The following is a 22599-nucleotide window of genomic DNA, read 5'->3' as shown; positions in this document are numbered from 1 at the left end:
GGAGATGGCTGAAACGATCACAGCAAAAAAAGAAGTGGAAAACTCCTCTCAGTAATGTACACGTACACTTACAGTTAGGACTGTTGAAACAACTTTTTTCCCCAAGTTTCTTTGTTAGGGTTTTTATGAGCATTTGTCAGTGTAATAACACTTGATGACATCTTTATAACTGGTCCAATGTGTTACACTTTACTTGAGGCAAGAGGAAATATTAATGACACAATTATAATGGTCTCATGACAGCAAAGTTAAGACTAACAACAAATGACAGGGTAATGTAATATTTTTAAAGTTTGATAATTAATACCTGTTATGACATATTTATGACAGGTGATGATTTCTTGGTTAATGCCAAGTTGTCATAACAAAGATATTTTAAACAATGTCAACTTTGCATCAAAAGTGTCATAATTTACCAAATGACACTTAATGACAACAGTCATAAACAGTAATGAAGACCCCTTCATGTTTATGACAGGTGTTATGTCATGTTTATGACAGGTGTTATGTCATGTTTATGACAGGTGTTATGTACACCCCTTCAAATAAAGTGTTACCCCGCAAAGTTATAACATACAAAGAGCTGAAGTGAAACTGAGTGTTAAATAATGAAAAGTGTCTACTGCAGCCACCTCCTGTGCTTTTCATGTTGTGTTTTTCTTTTTTTTTTCCTCTTTAATGTATATTTCCTGTGGTGAAAACAAAGCGCTGGAAAGTGCTGAAGAGGCCGGCGATGAGTCCGGATCTAAATCCTATTGAACACCTGTGGAGAGATTTTAAAATTGCTGTTGGGAGAATGCAGCCTTCAAATATAATAGACCTGGAGCAGTTTGCAAAAGAGGAGCGGTCCAAAATTCCAGTTGAGAGGTGTAAGAAATGTGCTGATGGTTATAGGAAGCGTTTGATTTCAGTTATTTTTTCCCAAAGGGTGTGCAACCAGATATTCAGTTGAGGGTGCCAGTAATTTTGTCCAACCCATTTTTGGAGTTTAGCATGAAATTATATAGATTTTGGCTTTTTTTCCCTGTTTTTTGCTTTGTTTGTTTGTTTTTCCAATACACACAAAGGAAATGAACATGTGCATAACAAAACGTGTGATAATTTTCTGGGAGAAATACTTCATTTTCTGGAAAATTTTCAGGGGTGCCAAAATTTTTGGCCATGATTGTATGCTGCCAGCCTTCGGCAACTCGCTGCACTCTATATGGACGTCTTTGCCTTTCTGCACTCCATCTTCTCCATAACACTCATGTTGGCCAAGGTGGTCAATAGGAGAAAACTTACCTGTTACGATGATAAATCACAGAAATCTGTCTATTTGCTAATGGTAGCTCTGGCAGCTTGTTTAGTGTGCAAATCTCCCCTCAGTCCTGTCAGAGCCGGAGGTTTATCCGTAATGCGTATGCACAAACAGCCAGACAAAACTGCTGGCCTCTCAGCTCGACCAGCTCTAGCCATTGTTAACGGAAGATTGACACGCCATGAAATGGAGACACACTACAGTTTCCAGTGGGATCGAAGGCAAACCTGCTTCCAGACACCTGCAGCCACAAGATGGCAGTGCTGTAAAGGATGGATGAAAACGGAGACTCTCCATGACAGCTGTTTGACAGCAAAGGAGAGAGATCCTATCTTTAGATTTGACTAACCTCAGGGAATTCACTAATGGTTCCATAACTAAATGTGAATTCTGATGAACACAAAGATCCCCAAACTGACCCTGACCTCAGATTTTTTTTTTTTTTTAGTAGTTCGGTCCAGTTAGTGCGTTAATCTAACCCTGCTTCAGTACTTTGCCCACTCCAATCCAGACTCCATCCGCTTAGTTCCGCTCCTTTGACCCGCCCCCTTCCCGAAGGCAGCGCTGCGATTGGATGCTGGCTGCTTGTCAGGAAGAAAGAGCTGCTGTGTTGAGGCCGAAAGCTCAGACGGGCACAAGACATGGACGATTTTATTGGAATACCTTAAATAAAGGTCTTTGAAGTCTGTCGGGAACTCTGAGATTTTGAACCAGCCGAGCTTCAGCGGAGCGACCGAGTGTTAGACGAGGCCGTCGGGGCTGTTTCTCCGACTGTGCGTCGCTGCCCGCTGCGCTCACTAATCCAAAGCCGCCGCTGTTTTAATGAGACTGAAGCTGCTGTGTGGCGCCGCAGCCACATACCGTGTGAGATTAAGTCTTTATTTAGCCTGAAGCAAACGGAGCGGCTCGTATGTTGGCGGTGGTAGCCAGGGCTAACAGCCGAGGCTGCCGGACCTGATAAACATCCCTATAAAATCCCAACTTCATGGCCCGAGTCAGCGGCGGACCGCGGGCTCGTTTTGCGGCAGAAGAACTGTTATGACCGAGCTGCAGGCGCAGATCTGCCCTTAAAATAGCGTTGGCTTCGTTGCTGGGTACTGATTTGATCAGGGGGTCAGAAAAGAAGCAGCTGGAGGCTTTCTGCATCAGGTGAGTGAGACATTATTCACCAATGACTCGCACGGCGACCCCAGCCTCCCGCATATTCCTGGCACGATCTGTTTCACTTGTTATAATAACCTTTACAGTCCTTGTGCTTAAATGGCTGTAAGCGCCTGTTTTCTTTACGGGGATCAGGAGTGTGGAAGCAGCAGCAGCTCTGCTCTGCCGGCCACAGCGTACAGAAACAGGGCGACGCGGTGCTTTAGTTTTCCTCCACATCCATCTTAAAGATCGGAGGGGGAGGATGAACAGCACCTGGTTCTGTCGCCTCTCCTCAGAGGCGTGTTTAATCCTCCTGAAACCCGGCGAAACAACCCGAACACCCTCCCCTTTGTCGTCCTTTCAACTATGCTTTCCGGTTCTCGGGGGTGCTGGAGTGACACACGGAGCTGCCGCGGCTCAGCGGCAACAGTTGCTCGCAGGATGATGGTTACGGTGTGATGGGAGACTAGAGTTCAGCGACTTGGCAGTGCGTTGCCTGTGCGTTGCAGCTACATATCGCCCGTCTACCTGCAGAGAGCATTTGTTGTCAGATGGGGGCAGTGTCAGAAATGTGCAGCACTGCAGCCTCTGCCTGCGCTCCTCACGCTCTATTTATTTTGTTTTTAACACCTTTAATGGGGTTGTTCCTGTTTCTGCCGCTCCCGGTGAACTTTGCTGTTCCGGCCCACCCGTCAGCTCATCGGCATTCCCGCACGGTGTCATCCAGGTTGAGCAGCACGCAGCTGGGATTTTGGGGGACTGCACAGGAGCACATGTGTGTTGGTGAAAAAGCACAAACGACCTGACAGCAGCAGCATACATGAAGCTGTTTCTGCGGAGCAGGAAGTAGCACAGACTGAGATGCTTTAGCCTTTATTAGTTTAGTTTAGTTTTTATTATAAAAAAAAACAAATGGTCTAAAACAACATACTTTAGCGTTTAGTGGACTTTATTTGTCCCATATTTGGGATGTTTTTTCTTTCAGCAGTTGGAATGATGGTGAAATAATAATGTAATATTAATATCTGCCACACAGAGATGTTGTATTAATCATGTTTTTATGTCAGCCAGGTTTTTAGATAAGATAAGGTTTATTTGTCACATGCACAGTTATATACAGTACAATGCACAGTGAGATGTATTTTGTACCTGCAGCTGATAATAAGTAGCAAAAATATATACAAAAAGGTTTGGTGAATGTACAGCATACAAGCTATGAAAGACCCTGCTTTTCTCTGTCACATTACATTTTTAATAAAGTCTGCTGGGTTTTGAATAGCTTATGTAACATGACGAGGAGACCTTTGTCAGAGGGAATGGGTAAAATTCAGTAGGAGCGAAGCTGGAGGTGCGTGGTTTTCCTGGGACAGTTTCTGTCCTGGTTGTGTTGAGTTGGCTGCAGGACCGTTACTCCCAGCTCCATCATAGAGCAGCAGCTGATTATGACTGTATACTGATGACATAATGACACACACATGAAGGTCCTAGAACAGGGCCACAGTCAATTATTTTCATTATTGACATTTTCTGTCAGTAAATGGATTAATAGTGGGGTAAATAAACATAATAAAATGAGGGAAAATTCCAGCATATATGATCAGCGTGAAAGCACTGTCACCACACCTCAGATGATCTAAGAACATCGTTTAAAGCATGTTTAAATCAGTACAAGTTAGAGAAAAGCATCATGGTCACATTTGTAACTGTGTCATTCACTTTGTTGTTTTCTTATTTTTTTGGCCTTTTTGTGGCTTTTTTTGATCGTGTTTGCAGTGGAGAGAGACGGGAAGGCAGGAGGAGGGATGGGGGAAGACACACAGTAAATGGCAACTAGATTGGGACTCGAACCTGTGCCGCCACACGGCATATGTGGTCACCCGCTCAGCCGTTGAGCTACCCTGGCCCGATGTTGTTTTCTTATTTAATAATTCAAAGGTAAATGTTTCATTTTAGAAAGCTCACCGGCCTCGATCCATGTGAAATACATGAAAAACATGCATATCTGAGAGATAGCTGTGACTCAGATTGCTTTCATAGGCTCTGATGTGTAAAGTGATACTGATGACTTCCTCTGCTGCCCACACCAAGCTTACCTGGACAAAGTCTGGTTAGTGAATTCACCTTTGAGGATTGGGGATTTAGATGTTTACAGCCAATGAGTCAAAAAGCTTTAGACAATCAGACAACAGTCGATAACACCCTGAATGCATAATGTTTCAGTATTATGCCTGTTTGTCTTCATTAATGAACGTGGGGCCTGCCCTCAGGGGGAAGTATGGTGGAACAGCAAACAAGCCTGTTCTGTCCACTGCTTCATTGATTTCCTTGTTCAGGCCCTAAACAGCCACATCTGAGGCAATGCACTCATCACAGTGTAATCACTGCAGATACTCTGGAAGTTAATGCTCATTCACTGGAGATAAGCTCAGACTCTGCACTATGAGCGCTTGAGCTTAAAGGAGAACATCCTGACATTCAGAGACGTACCAGGCAGCATGCACAAGTATGCTCGGGTCTCTTCACTGTTGGGTGGAAAATTAACATAAAGACTTAACCAGTAATCGTCTTTCCACATCTGTTGTCCTTCCTACTGTACGCTGCATTCAGCACTGTTACACAGAAGAAATTATGTAAACTCAAACTGTATGAGCAGATTCCTGTAGGACCCTCATTTTAAACGAGAGGTTCTGGGAGGAGACAGTGCAGCCTGTCGCCCTGTTGGCCCTGCATTCTGATTATCTACACATTAAACTGACTGGAAAACATTCAATGAATAAACACAAGGCATTCTTTTGTGCTGATACTTTCATAATAACACTGGAGTTTGGAAACCATACATTATGTCCATGTGGACGATCACACTGTATATGACTGCTTACAGTAAATCATACAGGTTCATCCTCTTAAATCAGATTTCAGTTTAGTTTCAGTGTTGGTTTGTGAGCTGACATGTTGGGTTTCTACACCATGTCAATACACCTGTTTGGTAATCAATAACATTTACTCTTATTAATGGTAGTAAAGCTGCTTTTTAAAATCACACTGCTTCACAGCGGAGATGGACTCCATTGGTTTGAGCTAATATATGGATTATATATTATTACTACATGGACTAAAGTGCTGGGCCACCTACAAGAGCTGCCACGAAGCTCCCGACACACAGTCTTTGTGCTGATGTTAATACCAGAGGAGTTTTGGAAGTAAGCAAACTGCGCCTCAGCGTGACCACGCTCTGCAACTTTGTGGTCTGCCACTTTGTGGCTGAGTTGCTGTGGCTCCTAAGCTCTAACCTTTGAAAAAAAGTACCATTTCCAGTTGACTGTGAGGGAAGAAATGTTATGAATCAACTTGTTTGCTATGGTAGCATCCTGTTGCAGTACCATGCTGAACTGTAGCGAGCTCTTTAAGAATGCCCCATTCTTGGTTAGATTCTGAAATGCGACTGAAAACACCTCAGATAAAGATAATACTTTTGTCCATAGACCGAAAAAATGTTTTGTTTTATTGTGTTGGTCCAGGTGAACATTGGAGAGTCATCTAAATCCAGATGGATTTTTCTTCTCAACTTTGCTTAATGTTTTTGTAATAAATGCAAATTGAAATCATTTTCAATCAGTTAGTGTTAATTGTACTTTTCTTTAGGCATTTCTTTTATTGTACCTTTAGATCAATTAAATTGTTTATTTCCTAAATAAAAAAAATGAATGTTGCCTCTAATGTATTTTTTCTTGTTATCTTTAGTAGTTGAACAAGAAAACCAGACAAAACCTCTTTAAACAGCTCCGCCTTTAATATGCCACATTTAACAGTAACAGCTTTGACAAATTGTAGGTTTTGCACACAGTACAGTTCCTATAATTAGACACCTGTAAAATTCAGTTCAATTTTATTTATATAGCCCCAAATCACAACAGTCACCTCGAGGTGCTTTATATTCTAAGGTAAAGACGATACGATAATGCATATGCATTGCTTCTCTCACCAGTTGTTATAATACAGTAAAAATAGCCTAAGTCAGATTCAAATGGCCCATGGAATTTTATTCGACTTGTAAAAAATTTGTCTTATGTCTAAGTCGGATAAAATCTGGTTCTTTAAAATTCTTCAAAATATCAGGCAGTTTGGGGTCTAATATCAGATTTCGTGGCAGTGACTTTCTGCTTCATCTCTGGATTTACTTCCACAAATTTTATCTCGTATTTTTACTTGTAAATGTGAGTTTGTAGCTTACGCTTGACTCCTGCGCTTGCCATGATTGTCTCTGGTAAAATGAACAGATTCGCCCAGTGCTGCTAATCCAGACATCACATGACTGTCTTAGACGCTCAATCGATCTCCAGGTATTGTTAGTGTGCATAGTTGTGCATGAATGAGCTGATGCATGGAGTTTGCATAGATTGTAGATATTGGAAGCAGGCGTGACGGGAGCTGAGGAGGGCTTTAGCGCTAAACTCACTCGACTTATGCGATCATGTTTAATTGGAAATGTATTACAATGGGACCAAATTTTTCAATCGAGGTAGGCAAAAATCCGACTTGTATGATCCGATTTAGGTGATGATTTTATTGGAATTAACGTTAGGAAAAATCGGGACCTGCAGAAGCCATCCGACTAGAGTGAAAATTCGACTTGTGCGACTTCGACTTAGGTGGTTTTACTGTATTCAGTCCTTCACTCAGTGTGTTATCGCTGCATTTTAACGCCGGGCATCACAGTAACACTGTGCTCTGCAAACAATACCAGAAACAACAGCAGTACTTCTAATTATGGTTGAAGAGGTCTCAGAGTCCAGCGACTCTGAGGAGAAACTTTTCCACATCCAATTATGTGAGCCCAGTTCAAGAAATGTTAGTGTTTCAGTTCCCTGAGCTGATTGACTTTGCTGACTGATTTGAGTACCACACAAGCTTGGGTTGCACTCCAGGTATTGCCTCCATAACATAATGCCCAACATCTCCACCCTTCTTGATGATGGCATGAGTGTTGATGTTGATGGTCTTGATTCGGGCATGTTGTTGGATGTTCTGCATGTTTAAAGAAACAAGAAAATAATGAAAAAAGTAACTTATACTACAGAAGCTTTACACAGTAATGAACAGTCCTGCCACTCACATACCTAAAAATTTCCAAGTTAGATGACTTCCTTTCATGGTCCTGGCCCTTTTGCCCAGTGTTTTGTTGTTTGAAGTTCTTCTGTTGTGTTTCTGAGTGTGCATATGATTCTTAGTTTGTTATAGTTTGTCATAGAGTCCTGTTCTTAGTTATAGTTTTTTGTCTTTAATTCCTTTAATTCCTGTTTCCCTTTGTTCTTCTCATCATATCTGCATCCCTGTGTCCCTGCGTCTTGGTGTCTGTTCTGTAACCATGTGTCTGTTGTCCCTTGTTTTGTGTGTTCTGTAGCTCCCTGTGTTGTGTCACATCTGTGTTTCTGTTTACCTGTTACTCACTTCCTGTATCAAAGTGTAGGAACATGACATTTTTTGATTTTTTTCCTTTTCACCTCAGGCATCCTTTACAGAGCAGTGGTTACTTTGGCATGAAGGCTGTCATTGCCAAAGGCATGTGGTATTGATTTCTGTAGAGGAGGCTACATATTGACCCAGTGGGAGATCTATATAAAACCACTACGCCCAGCTGACATCAAGCTGTAGCCCTTACGAGCTCCCTGTCTCTCTCTGATGAGCATGCTCCACTGTTGAGGTTTGCCATTGTGCTTTTGTACCACTCACACAGTGATATGTTTTTCTTTTTTTGTTTGGTTCACAGTAATGGTGGGTACAGGCATTCAGACCTGTTAAAGCACCAAAAGCTTTTGAATCCCTGTGAAGCAACACGCTGTTTTCAGAATGGCGACTCTGGAATGCTTTAAATCTGATTTAACCCTTTAATACTGAACCTGTCGCAAGCAACAGAACATACTTCAAAAAACGCTGTTCGCTGTTGACCAGCTGTTCATGGCAAGTAAGGGCAGGTAACAGGTGCTTCAGCGGCGATCGCCTGGTGTTAGATGGTTAACTGACACAAGTTTTATGGTCAGGCTGGGGGGCATCATCCTCAAGACAGACACTTTCATGTGGGGTCCCCCAAAGGTTCACTCTTGGCCCAGGCCTTTTTTCACTTTGAGCTAAATCTGAGCTGTCCGTCTGATGTCTTCAGTTCTAATCCTATCCATCCTGGCCACTCGCAGTAAAGATCTTATCTTCAGCTCTGCCACCTCCAGCTGGGCCTCCTGTCGTTTTCAGTGCTACAGTCTCCAAACAATGCATAACGGCAGGTCTCACTACCATTTGTAAACCTTTTCACTCTTACTGCTATCCTTCTGTCACTTCCTGACACTCATCACCACCCACTCCACCCTGCCTGCACTCTCTTCTTCACCTCTCTTGTGCACTGTCCACTGCTTTGGATGGTTGAGAGCAGGTATTTAAACTCATCTACCTTCACTACCTCTGCTCCTTGCATGTTCACCTCTCCACCTGTCTCCCTCTCATTCACACATGGATTCTGTCTTGCTTCTACTGACTTTTGTTCCTCTTCCCTCCAGAGCATACCTCCACCTCTCCAGGCTCTCTCACAGCAAACATCACCTCTCTTCTTAATCTAGCTTCAACAGCTCTTTCCCATAGCTTCATGGTGGGGCTCATCAGCTTTATCCCTCTGTAGCTGCTGCAGCTCTGCATCCGTGTTCTTGAAAATCAGTACCAGCATATTGCTTCTCCATTCCTCGAGCATCCTCTCACTCTCAAAGATTGTGTTAAACAATCTGGTCAGAAAATCCACTGCAATCTCTCCTGGACATCTCCCTACCTCCAAAGGTATGTCATCTGGACCAACCACCTTTCTGCTTTTCATCCTCTTCGTAGCGGCCCTCACTTCCTCTTTACTAATCTTCTGCACTTCCTGATTCACCAGCTGTCCTCCGTCTGTCCTCCTCTCTCATCAGCTCCTCGAAGTACTCCTTCCAATTTCTCAACAATCTCTCCCCCCTCAGCAGATGACTGCCCCACCCTGAGCCTGGTTCTGCTGGAGGTTTCTTCCTGTTAAAAGGGAGTTTTTCCTTCCCACTGTCACCAAGTGCTGCTCATGGGGGGTTGTTTTGACTGTTGGGTTTTCTCTGCAATTTTTTTATGGTTTTTACCATACAGTATAATGCCCTTGAGGGAGCTGTTTGTTGTAATTTGGCGCTATATAAATAAAATTGAATTGAATTGTTCACTTGTTACTATATTTCCATCTCTACCCTTAATCAGCCTAACCTGCTGCAAATCCTGTCCTGCTCGATCTGTCTGCCTTGCCATTTGATACAGGTCTGGAACTCCTTCCTTAGTGTCCAGCCTCACATATAAATTTCTATAAGCCTTTTCCTTTGCCACCTCGCTCTGTGCAGTACACCAAGGCTCCCAGCACTCCTGTCTACTTTCTTTATCTCTCTATCACACTTTTTTATGGGGTGGCTCGGGAGGTAGAGCAGGTCACCTACTAATGCAGATGCCCCTCCCTGAGCCAGACTCTGCTGGAGATCACTTCCTGTTGTCACTGAGTGCTTCCTTCTCACTGCCAGTGTACCTCTGTAAGGACTCACACTGTCACTGTGTCGTTGTATTGTCTTTACCACAGGTGCTCCAAGAGTATAGACTGAAAGACTGGATGAACATATGTGACCACATTAACTTATGTGTTGAATGTGGCCTGCAGTCTAAAGTGCTTTAAATGGTTAGTAAGATCATGAAGATGCAAACAAAGCATCTTAGCTTTTGCCTTTTTAAAAATTAGCCTTGTTTTTTCTTACTTAGCTGTTTACACATACATGCACTTTGAATGTGGGAGCATGGCACCGTTTCTAAATTTAAAAGTATTCTTGTGGCTGAAATGTTGGAAATACTTCAGTCCAGACAAGGAAAATGTGACGGAAATGATAACATGTTCACTTGTGTTTGGTGTGATATGTTTGTGTACTTGTGGGAAGGGTCTCATTACTCATTAGAATCTGTACCTATGCTCATGTGTCACCTCCTCTCTGAGAGGCTTAAGTTTCCTTGGGGAAGACGACGACACCATTTCTGTTTTTAGTCTTGTGCCCCACTTTCCTTCATTTGGCATGTGTTGTGAAGTAGAGTTCACTGTCACATGACTCAGTGGTGTTTCTGTTGCAGCCATCATAATCTTAAATCAGAGTTCATTACTTCTCAACAAAGAGTGCAATATTGTTGAGTTGTAATTATGTAGAATGAGGAGGAAGGGTTTGGCCATATTCAGTGTTTGTCATATATGGCTGTGTGTGTGTGTGTGTGAGGTGGGGTGGGGGTGGGGGTGGGGGGGCAAATACAGGATACATGAGACAAAACTAAACTGTGAGGCAGCTTTAATTCAGGAATCTCCTCACAGGATACAAAACTCAAAATCCTAAACTCAACCAAGGCTGTATGAAAAAGACAAAATAACAAGCCTGGGAGAAAAGGGAAAAACAGGGGAACACACGGCTAAGGGTGTGGAAGCTTGTTTCTTCACTGGGGGGGGGCGCCATCTGTAACACAAAATTTCAAGAAAACAACTGGAAATTTCACGTTACTAAGTCGAAATTTCGAGAAAATAACCTGAAAGTTTGAGTTAATAAGTCCAAATTTCGAGTTACGCATCTTAAATTTTCGCGTTAATAACTCAAAATTTCAACTTAGCACTGCCAATCAGGAAGCTCTGTGATCCATACATAATTTCCTTGTTAACTGGAGGCAGGAAGCTCAAGGTATCAGCTGTCCAACAGAACCACATGACAACATTGATTCCTTACCTTTTATGCAGCTGTGTTTTGCTAGAAGACATTTTGACCATTGACCATCAAAAAGATGCCGGCAATTTGTTCACGTTTGCTAGAAACTGCTAACTCACTGATACTGTCACAACCCCATTTTGAGTGCGCGTGTGCTGGTGGCATCTGCTTCCGGGTAACAAGGAAATGACCTCTTTCTCGGGCTTCCTGATTGGCAGTGCTAAGCTGAAATTTCGAGTTACTAACAAAAATTTGAGATGCGTAACTCGAAATTTCAAGAAAACAGCTTGAAATTTTGAGTTACGTATGGTGATGATTTTTTTTTTTAACTGGCGGGAACAAGCTTCCATAAAAGGGGGAACACAGACAAGGATGCAATAAAGACCAGAGTAAACTGAGGGCTCAGTGGAATTAGGGAGAGTGGAGACAGCAGGGAACAACAGGTGAACCAAATGAAACTAATACCACAAAGGAAGCAAAACCAAACACAAAGCACAGGGAACACAGGACTGTCAAAATAAAACAGGAAAATAAAAAAATAAAAAACTCTGCTCCCAGTGAGGTTGATTATCTCGTCAATAGTTTTACATCCTCACTGCGTATAACTTTGGATACTGTGGCTCCTCTGAAAAGGAAAGCTTCAAATCAGAAGTGCCTGACTCCGTGGTATAATTCACAAACGAACAGCTTAAAGCAGATAACCCGAAAGCTGGAGAGGGAATGGCGTCTCACTAAATTAGAAGATGCTCATTTAGCCTGGAAAAAGAGTTTGTTGCTCTATAAAAAAGCCCTCCGTAAAGCTAGGACATCTTACTATTCATCATTAATTGAAGAAAATAAGAACAACCCCAGGTTTGTTTTCAGCACTGTAGCCAGGCTGACAAAGAGTCAGAGCTCTGTAGAGCCGAGTATTCCTTTCACGTTAACTAGTAGTGACTTCATGGATTTCTTTACAAATAAAATTTTAGACATTCGAGAAAAAATTATTCATAACCATCTCAAAGATTATTCTTCATGTTCGGCTGCTTTCAGCACTGCTGGTATTTGTTTAGACTCTTTTGCTCCAGTTGATCTTTCAGAGTTAACTTCAATAGTTACTTCCTCCAAACCAGCAACATGTTTATTAGATCCCATTCCTACTAGACTGTTCAAAGAAGTCTTTCCAATTATTGATGCTTCAATCTTAAAAATGATCAATCAGTCTTTATTAGTTGGCTATGTACCACAGACCTTCAAGGTGGCTGTAATTAAACCTCTGCTTAAAAAGCCATCACTTGACCCAGCTGTCTTAGCTAATTATAGGCCAATCTCCAACCTTCCTTTTCTCTCAAAGATTCTTGAAAGAGTAGTTGTAAAACAGCTCACTGATCATCTGCAGAGGAACGGTTTATTTGAAGAGTTTCAGTCAGGTTTCAGAATTCATCACAGTACAGAAACAGCATTAGTGAAGGTTACAAATGATCTTCTTAGAGCCTCTGACAGTGGACTCATCTCTGTTCTTGTCCTGTTGGACCTCAGTGCAGCTTTGATACTGTTGACCATAACATTTTATTACAGAGATTAGAGCATACTATAGGTATTAAAGGTACTGCACTGCAGTGGTTTGAATCATATTTATCTCATAGACTCCAATTTGTTCATGTAAATGGGGAGTCTTCTTCACACACTAAGGTTAATTATGGAGTTCCACAGGGTTCTGTGCTAGGACCAATTTTATTTACATTATACATGCTTCCCTTAGGCAGTATTATTAGAAAGCACTGCATCAATTTTCATTGTTATGCAGATGATACTCAGCTTTACCTATCAATGAAGCCAGATGACACACATCAATTAATTAAACTGCAGGAATGTCTTAAAGACATTAAGGCCTGGATGACCTCTAATTTCCTGCTTCTAAATTCAGATAAAACTGAAATTCTTGTTCTCGGCCCCACAAATCTTAGAAACGTGGTGTCTAACCAGATACTTACTCTGGATGGCATTACTTTGGCCTCCAGTAACACTGTGAGAAATCTTGGAGTCATTTTTGACCAGGATATGTCCTTCAATGCACATATTAAACAAATATGTAGGACCGCTTTTTTGCATTTGCGCAATATTTCTAAAATTAGAAACATCCTTTCTCAGAGTGATGCTGAAAAGCTCATTCATGCATTTATTACTTCTAGGCTGGATTATTGTAATTCATTATTATCAGGCTGTCCTAAAAGCTCCCTGAAAAGCCTTCAGCTGATCCAAAATGCTGCAGCTAGAGTACTGACAGGGACTAGAAAGAGAGAGCAGATTTCTCCCATATTGGCTTCTCTTCATTGGCTCCCTGTTAAATCTACAATAGAATTTAAAATCCTTCTCCTCACATACAAGGTCTTGAATAATCAGGCACCATCTTATCTCAAAGACCTCATAGTACCATATCACCCCAACAGAGTACTTCGCTCTCAGACTGCTGGCTTACTTGTGGTTCCTCGGATACTTAAGAGTAGAATGGGAGGCAGAGCCTTCAGCTTTCAGGCGCCTCTTCTGTGGAACCAGCTTCCAGCTTGGATTCAGGAGACAGACACCCTCTCTATTTTTAAGATTAGGCTTAAAACTTTCCTTTATGATAAAGCTTATAGTTAGGGCTGGATCAGGTGACCCTGAACCATTCCTTAGTTATGCTGCTATAGGCCTAGGCTGCTGGGGGGTTCACATAATGCACTGTTTCTCATTCACCTTATTTACTTTGTTTATACTCCACTCTGCATTTAATCATTAATTGATATTAATCTCTGGCTCTCTTCCACAGCATGTCTTTCTCTCCCCTCAGCCCAACCGGTGGCGGCAGATGACTGCCCCTCCCTGAGCCTGGTTCTGCTGGAGGTTTCTTCCTGTTAAAAGGGAGTTTTTCCTTTCCACTGTCGCCAAGTGCTTGCTCATAGGGGGTCGTTTTGACTGTTGGGTTTTCTCTGTATTATTGTAGGGTCTTTACCCACAATACAAAGCGCCTTGAGGCGACAGTTTGTTGTGATTTGGCGCTATATAAATAAAATTGAATTGAATTGAATTGAAGTGACCAAATAAGAGACAAATGCAGACTTGACACACATGAGGAATAACACACACACTGGGGAAAACACAGGGAGAACTAAACTCTAAATACCAAACACAAGGAAACAACGGGAAGGGAAACGAGAAGAAAGCACAAAAAACTATAACCAAAACAGAATACAAATATTACAACAAACTGAGAAGCTAAACCATGAGAAAAACAAGTAAAGCCAACCAGAAGTATAACAAAAAACAACAGAATTTTATTAAAGAAACTCAAAACACTGGGCCACTGGCCCAGGACCATGACAGTGTTTATTTTTAAAAAGCAGATTTTTGTATGAAAGTAGGCAATAAGCAAAGCTGTGAAAGCGTTAAAGTCTGCCTGAGCGAATGATTTGGCTTTGCTTTGGACAACAACAAAGAATTTGATGGCAGTCTGAAATGAGGACGGATAAAAGCGTGTTCAGGCTGAATGTTCAACCTCAGGCTCAGAGTTGGCCTTGCTTCATCTGGGCCGCTAAAGGTCTGCCATCCAACTAAACAGTTCATCCTAGGGCTGCTGTGTTAATGTGCAGTGCTCCTTCATACAGACTGTGAAATGCCAGCTGTAGCTGAGAGATGTCTGCTGCTGAATTATATTCAACCACTGTATTCACAGCACATTTAGGCTTATGCCATCAAAGGGATTCATTTTCTGAAATGTAACACAAACTGAGTACACTGTTGAAAGATAGCCTGTAGATCTCTGTGGTGACAGAAGCTCTGAATTTCTCAGTTTAGACCTTTTAAACCTTTTCAGGGTTTGACCTTTGCAGATAAACCCTGGTAGAGAACACATTTGAAGCTCTTTGCATTTCTTTAAGTTATGATCCATATATTATTTTGAAGTTATTGCTGATTTCTGTCTCATTGATTAGAGCGGAACCCAAACATAAACATGATCCTTTAATGTTGAATGCAGGACCCACAGACACAGGCTAGCACCTGCCTCATGAGTCAAAATGATCAATGTTCAAAATATTTGCAAATTGAGCTGATTATTTAGATGACTGATCTATGCAAACATGAAAGTTTGAGGCTGTTCTCTCTCCTGCACCCTTCTGTTCATTGAAATTGGGCTCCACTTTATTTCCCTCCGATCATACAGTTAGTTTGAGCAGGTACACCCAGCCGGAATGATGTTCCGGCACCTTCAGTTCATGAGTAATTAAATCTCATGGGCAAGTTAACGCATATTACTATTGAATGAGTTCATTTTTTGTGTGTTGCAGCCAGGTGCTGGCATGGAGATGCTTGCTCAGTAATAACGTAATGACATCCTACAGCCTTTTATCTTCTCTGTGATGCTTTCATGGTTTGCAGTGCTTTAGCATCGATCTAACTACAGAAGAGGAGCGAGCAAAGATCAGCAAACACACAAACAGTTTCTGTGCAGTTTGTCACAAACTGTGTCAGATAGCTAAGGGTTCACTTTCTGTATTTCCCAGATAGAAAAAACAAAAATGTTAATGAGCGACACCTACAGATGGAGGCAGATGCTTTGGATGGTTGAGAGCAGGTATTTAAACTCATCTACCTTCACTACCTCTGCTCCTTGCATGTTCACCTCTCCACCTGTCTCCCTCTCATTCACACATGGATTCTGAATTGCTTCTACTGACTTTGGTTCCTCTTCTCTCCAGAGCATACCTCCACCTCTCCAGGCTCTCTCACAGCAAACATCACATCTGTAGTGCTCTTTCTCAGCATGAAGCCATACTGCTGCTCATTGATCATCACCTCTCTTCTTAATTTAGCTTCAACAACTCTTTCCCATAGCTTCATGGTGTGGCTCATCAGCTTTATCCCTCTGTAGCTGCTGCAGCTCTGCACATCATCCTTGTTCTTGAAAATCAGTACCAGCACATTTCTTCTCCATTCCTCCAAAGTCCACTTTGGCCAAGCCTCCCAGCACTCCTATCTACTTTCTGTATCGCCCTATCACACTTTGGTATGGGGTGAATGTAGCTCAAGAGGTAGAGCAGGTCACCTACTAACTGGAAGGTTTGTGGTTTGATACCTGGCTGCTCCAGTCTGCAAGCCAAAGTATCCTTGGGCAAGATACTGAACCCTGAGTTGTGTTCTGATGTGTGCATTGGAGTGTGAATGTGTGTGAATGTTAGATAGAAAGCACGTAGGTGTAGAAAAAAGTGCTTGTGTGAATGTGTGAATGAGGCATGTTGTGTAAAGCACTTTGGGTTGCCAGGCAGTTTAGTGCAGGTTAGTTTGCAGTATTGTGGTACAGTTAGCATGATGCAGTATGTCAGACTGGTTTCATCAAAGGTACTGTTGCTGGGTTACAGCAGTTTCTACTTAATTAAATTCGCTCACTGAATTCTACATTTTGTAGTATCTTTATAGTGTGTGTAGTTTGTAATCAGACATGTAGCTTGCATAACATTTGTTTTGACCTTGTTAAATTCAGTTAGGTAAATCCATAAAGAGCAGTGAATATCAGAGGAGCAGCACAGATCAGATGATCACATTCAGTACACAATGAAAGATCTACTGTGCGACTTTCTAAGTGCTTATTTTACCCAAGCTGCACTGCTACACTAATCTTAGGGTTCCCCCACTTGCCAAATCACACATTAACCCCTGGTTGCAAGGCTAGCAATGTGGTGCAGCATAACATGGATGTTTGAGTGGGGATCCTACATTTGGCTTCTCTCTTAATGAAATCACTAATCTGTCTTTTTTTTTTTTTTGCATTGGTTTTGAGGGAATGTGAAATCTGATTATGGCATCAGGAGCAGCTTCCAGGCAGACCTCCTCGGCACACTAAGCTGATTTGCATGAAAAGCATCCTGTACCCATCTCACACTGCACCTTGCTGCTGAGGATTTGTGCGAATTCACCTCTAAATGCCTTTATGTGTTTGTAAAGTGCCAGTGACATACATAGTTTGCAGCCTCCTTTGCGTAGCAGTGCACCCCATCCTCCCTGCTATAGAAGAATGCCAGTGAGTGCTAAAACTGCTTAATCAATACATTTGCCACCTCTGTGGTTAAGGCAGGAGTCATTTATATACTCCAGACACCTGTCAGAGTAAGACCTGTGGGTACTCCTGATTATCATAGTGAGCGTCTCTCCATTCTGCTGGCCTCTGCAGGCCACTGTTCACCTTCTGCCATACTACGTGACTGAAGTAGGCTAGTCGGATGATGCTCTGTGTGTCATCGCTTCCTGTTCCATTAAGCTCTGAAAGCTCATGGAAAGTTGGGCTCATTCCCTTTTCCGAGCCATTCAGGTGACTTAGTTGAAAGAGAGACTAACCTGCTCCTAGTGTCACAGCAGAGTTATGAGGTGCTCCTGAGGATCACTGTTAAGGGAAATCTGCGCTCAAACTAGAAGTGACAGGTTTAATAAAGCAGTTTCGGGCACAGTGTGCCACTGTTCTGCAGCAGAAAAGACTCCTCATGCCGGGAGAGTTTCCTCTTACTCTCATATGAATTCATAATGTCCTCCTTCAAATTAAATGAGCCAAATTGGTTTCAGCTAAATTTAGACTGTAGGAAATGATCACAAATCTGTTTTTGGTCTTCATAACTTCAGCTGAGGAGTAACCACGTGATTGAAATATGGTATTCAAATCACACTGATCCAAAAATCATTTGTCCCCTATTATAAAGTTTAACACAAATAATTTGTTTCTTTCATCCTGACCTGACAGAACTGATTCAGCACGTCTTTAGTCCAGGGTTTCGTTTTCTTCCACCTGACCTGCCCCCATGGCCAATTTATTTTATAAGACCACCCTCCAAGTCTTCTGTTATTGGCTGCCAGCTCATTCAGATTAAAGCTGCTTGCAGTCCTTTGGTCATTAAGGCCAACATAATGTTTCCATATCACATGAAGTATTTGTTTGAAACGTTAAAGATGTTGATAAGCATTGTTGTTAATCAAATACTAGCCAGTCATTAAGTTAACAAGTGGAAGCCTGCTCTGAATGGAGAGACTTCACTGTGCTGAAGTCATATAGCACAATGCTGTCATCTGTTACCAGCTGCACTGGAGCTGACAAGGTTGTGATTTAATGAGGAAAGCAGTGATGCAGCAATGGCATCACTGCTACAGTGAAAGGAGGGAGAGGAATGACCTTTGTGTCATGAGGCCAATCATATTGATTGTCTAAAGTTATTTGCATTTCTGTCTCTTCATCGCCTTTTAATGTGTTAATGAACATCATCCATTCGAGCATTTACTTTGTAAATGGCTGTTTAGAGGTTAGAGGTTAAAGGTTAAAGCGTATGCCCAACTGCATCGTGCTTAGAAGTAAATCATGTCTAAAAGAGTCAGCAGCTGCTCATTTGGTAACTATTGTGTACCATTTACTGGCTCTTTATTTTGAATAGTTTATTTATAGAGCACATTTAAAAGAACCCGAGTGGACCAAAGTGCTTCACAGACAGCCAAAAAGATATGAAGGTTTAGCTCGACATCTTGTAATTTCTGGCCTTTAATTATTAAAGTAGAAATGAGTCATGAGCAAAGATGTAGAACTGCCCAAACTGTTACTAGTTTCAATATGAAAGGGTAAGGCAATCCAGAGACGCACAATTGATCAAGCTCGCTCACTCTGTTTGTAAGTCTAGATCTGCTGTGACAGGAGTGTGAACCTGAAGATCAGACAAAGAGTTGTGCCAGCCCATTAAAATCTTAAAAACAATCAATAAAATAAATAATAATAATAAATAATTAATAAATACATAATAAAATAAATCCTAAAATTTACAGGAAGCCAGTGAAGCGACGCTAAAACTGGAGTAATCTCTTCACTTTTTCTCGTCCCAGCTGAAGTCACCACTGTGGTAAACCTGCATACAAAGATTACAATAATCCAGTCTTATCATAATAAGAGCATGTGTGACTCTTTCAACACCAGTGTAAGAAAGATTGGGCTAAAATCACCAACAGTTAGGAAATAATATTATTTCAGTATAATTTGAACAACAAAATCCATAAAATGCTGAACAAAGTCCTTATTATGAAGTCTTGGAGGACAATACACAACAGAGCTTGTCCCAAAAATAATTACATATCACGGTGTAGAACTGGTCTATTTTTGATATATTTGTAATGTTAACTTACTCCCACTATTTCAGTATTCTGAATCTACAGTATTCAGAATTTGATTTGGCTTACAAGTGGACATTCTAAATTAGGCCTTATTCTCAATGTAGCGTTTTCCAATTACGAGCTGTAGGATAATCAGTGGATTTTAGGTGTATTCTGCACACTTAGAATATTTTTCTCAGTTAGGGTTGTTTGTGCAGTTTTGCAATACACTCTTGCCTGTTTATTGTCAACTCTGTGTGTTGCAGGCTTTTCTTTTGGCCTTCCATCTCCACCAATGCCTTGCAAAAAGCTGGCTTTACGACAACTAAACCACAAAAACTGTAACACTGTAATAACTGCAGTTGTGTTGGACAGAGAGAAAAGCTTAATAAGAACTTGGCTATCTGACTCCATTTCTGTAAAGTTAAGCAATAGTGGGATAAGATGCTTGATGGTCTGGTTATTAGAGGAGTAAAACAAGCAGTGTGTTAATGGAAGCTCACAGCTGGGTCTCTATGGAAGCTTGTTTCTGTCACCAAAAAAAAAAAAAAATTGCCATCCATAGCTAAGCTTTGAGTTAGCTCTGCCAATCAGGAAGCTCCATTGAAGGTACGTCAAAAAAATTTTGAGAAAATAAGTTGAAATTTCGAGTTAGTTCTGTGAATCACAAAGCTCTGTGAAGGAGGTCATTTCCTTGTTACCCAGAAGCAAACTAACTTGAAATTTTGACTTATTGACTCAGAATTTCGAGTTATTTTCGCAAAATTTTGACAAAATTTCTTGAAATTTTAAGTTATGGATAGCAAAAAAACAATTTTTCAGTGGTGGAAACAAGCTTCCATAGGTCTCTGCCTTCATCCCTCCATCCCTGCATTGCGAGGTCTTGGTCAAGATCTATGAACCTAACACTGATTTGTTCATTTAAACAATGAAGAACTCCAGGGCATTCTCTATTATAATAACATTTAAAATGCTTTTATTCTCATGGCATGGTCATGTTTGACACTTTTCTGGATACAAGCCTTCATCAGGGAGTTAAACTAATTTCATGTAAACACTGACTCTTTTCCGGGGGTCTTCCACCAATGGCAAACTTCCAGCTGGAGTGAATGGAATACTCCACTGGTGATGTTCCACCAACACAGACTGGGAATCACATTGCATTTGCATTTTGAGTACTCACTGTTGTTCACACAAAAGCCAAATAAAGAGGTAGTAAGGTGGAAAACACACTAACGAGTGCTTAAAGAACCCAAATGACCCACAAGATAGAGACAGAGAGAAGCTACACAACGAGGCAAAGGAGCATTAAAGGAGAAAGGAAAGGTAATCGTTGGGGTCCACCCATGTGAACACAGAAAAATGGTCACTTGATTATTTATCTATTCTTTTGGCCTTGTTCAATTTAGTATTTCAGTTGTTTATATTTGTACATCTTATTGCAAAAAGACGTCAGTCAGACATGATGAAGTTGTCTCATGCCATTTACTGTAATACATAATTACAGTTACATCATTACAACAGTGTGCGTTCAGGTGCAGGTGCTCGCAGTCTCTGTTCTATTGATACCGGTCAGAGGTTCCACGTCTGTGTCTGAGGTGGAACGATGGTACCCCGTCAGGATCACACTGCTGGATTTCATAAGTTGTCTAAAACAAAAGCATAAAGAATGTCTTTGCATTAACCATATTGCAGCAGTCCTGAGGCCTGCAACCATGTGATAGATGTGAGCCTGAAGTGTACTGATCACACTGTCAACAGTCCTATGACATGTAACTACAGCAGTTAAATGTTATAATTATAACTATAATGAAAACCTGAGTGTGACAGTACTGTGCTCACACAAAGATAAGGTTTTTCTGTTTTAGAGCTACGACCCAAGTCATGCAGTATTAGCTGCTTCCAGGCTGCCATCATTTTACAGCACAGCAGCTCGCTGTTCTGACAAGTTTCTACTTTCCTCAGTTTAACTTTTTAAACCCAAAAGCTACTTCTATCTCCCTCTATTCCACGTATGCAGCTCCAACATGTGTGGACAGCCCCATCGTGCACTGCACTGGAGATATCACGATCCCCGTCTCTGTGACAGTCTTTAAAACCGGAAACAAGTGTAGGATTCCAAAAGGGCGTTAACGGAGTGCCTACAATATTCATATAAATCATAATCACATAAGCAACAGACAAGTACAACAATATCCACAAATGGCATGAAAACATATCAAAAACAGCAACCCTCCAACCGGTCCCAGCAGATGACCCCCCCCTCTCTGAGCCTGGTTCTGCTGGAGGTTTCTTCCTGTTAAAGGGAGTTTTTCCTTCTCACTGTCACCAAGTGCTGCTCACAGGGGGTCGTTTGACTGTTGGGTTTTCTTTCTAATATTTTAGAGTCTTTAACTTACAGTATAAAGAACCTTGAGGTGACTGTTTTGTTCTGATTTGGAGCCATATAAATAATATTGAATTGAACTCCTTTGACAATTTCAGAGACTTTGATTAAATATTATTTCAGTCTTTTTAGCATGCAGATAATAAAGACGAAGAATGATGCAACAAATCAGAAGATTATCTTTTACTGTTTTCAGTCAGGTTTGTTCAAAGAGGGATTTGGTATAACAGTGAAAATATTTGAAGAACAGTTAAAAATGAGTAATATTGCAGTCCTTCAGATCGAAACCTTTAAATTCAAAGGATGAAACTTATCTTGTTAAATATGACATTTTATTTGAAAAACACCAGTGACACAATGAACCATCTGGGCATATATCTGGCATTCAGATATATGCCCATACATTATTATTTCCTCATCTCTGGGGCATGAGGACTTCTGTTGTGCTTGAACATCTATATAACTGATCTTTTGCTCTTGAGACCACCGTGATGACTGAAAATCTACACAGACAACATATTGTTTTATTTTAACATAGAAACTAATTTTAACATGAAAGCGTTTTTCAAGTACAGCATTTCTGTCAAGACCAGGAACTGAAAAATGGACATTTCCATAGAAATGGGAGTTAACTCATTTTTAACTGTTGCAGAAGAAGAATTCTGCCTGTGACGACTGTTTGTTGTGATTTGGAGCTATATAAATAATACTGAATTGGCCTGTAGTTGAACTAAATAACTGTGTGTTTTATGTCCATTGAGATGTTTTCATTAATGGGATTGTTGCAGAGCAACAGTCACGGTGTTTATTGGAATCAGAGTGGGAGAAGCAGAAAGCTTTCTCTCTCAGCTGCTGCTGAGCCCACAGTGTTC

The 22599-nt window shown here is 41.3% G+C and overlaps 1 protein-coding gene across 2 annotated transcripts in view; it reads left to right on the top strand.

Moving 5' to 3' along the window:
• The first annotated feature begins 1883 nt into the window (after positions 1-1883).
• The window catches only part of large1 (LARGE xylosyl- and glucuronyltransferase 1), a 136059-nt gene continuing 115343 nt past the window's right edge, over positions 1884-22599 (top strand). For both annotated transcript variants that reach the window (XM_030725285.1, XM_030725287.1), the window contains exon 1: positions 1884-2449. The gene's annotated coding sequence lies outside the window, so the exon portion shown is untranslated. The remainder of the gene's footprint in view (positions 2450-22599) is intronic.

The sequence above is a fragment of the Archocentrus centrarchus genome, unplaced genomic scaffold (genome assembly GCF_007364275.1).
Source record: "Archocentrus centrarchus isolate MPI-CPG fArcCen1 unplaced genomic scaffold, fArcCen1 scaffold_52_ctg1, whole genome shotgun sequence".
NCBI lineage: Eukaryota > Metazoa > Chordata > Actinopteri > Cichliformes > Cichlidae > Archocentrus > Archocentrus centrarchus.
Note: the sequence above shows the minus strand (reverse complement) of the source record. Positions and strands in the feature narration are given on the sequence as shown.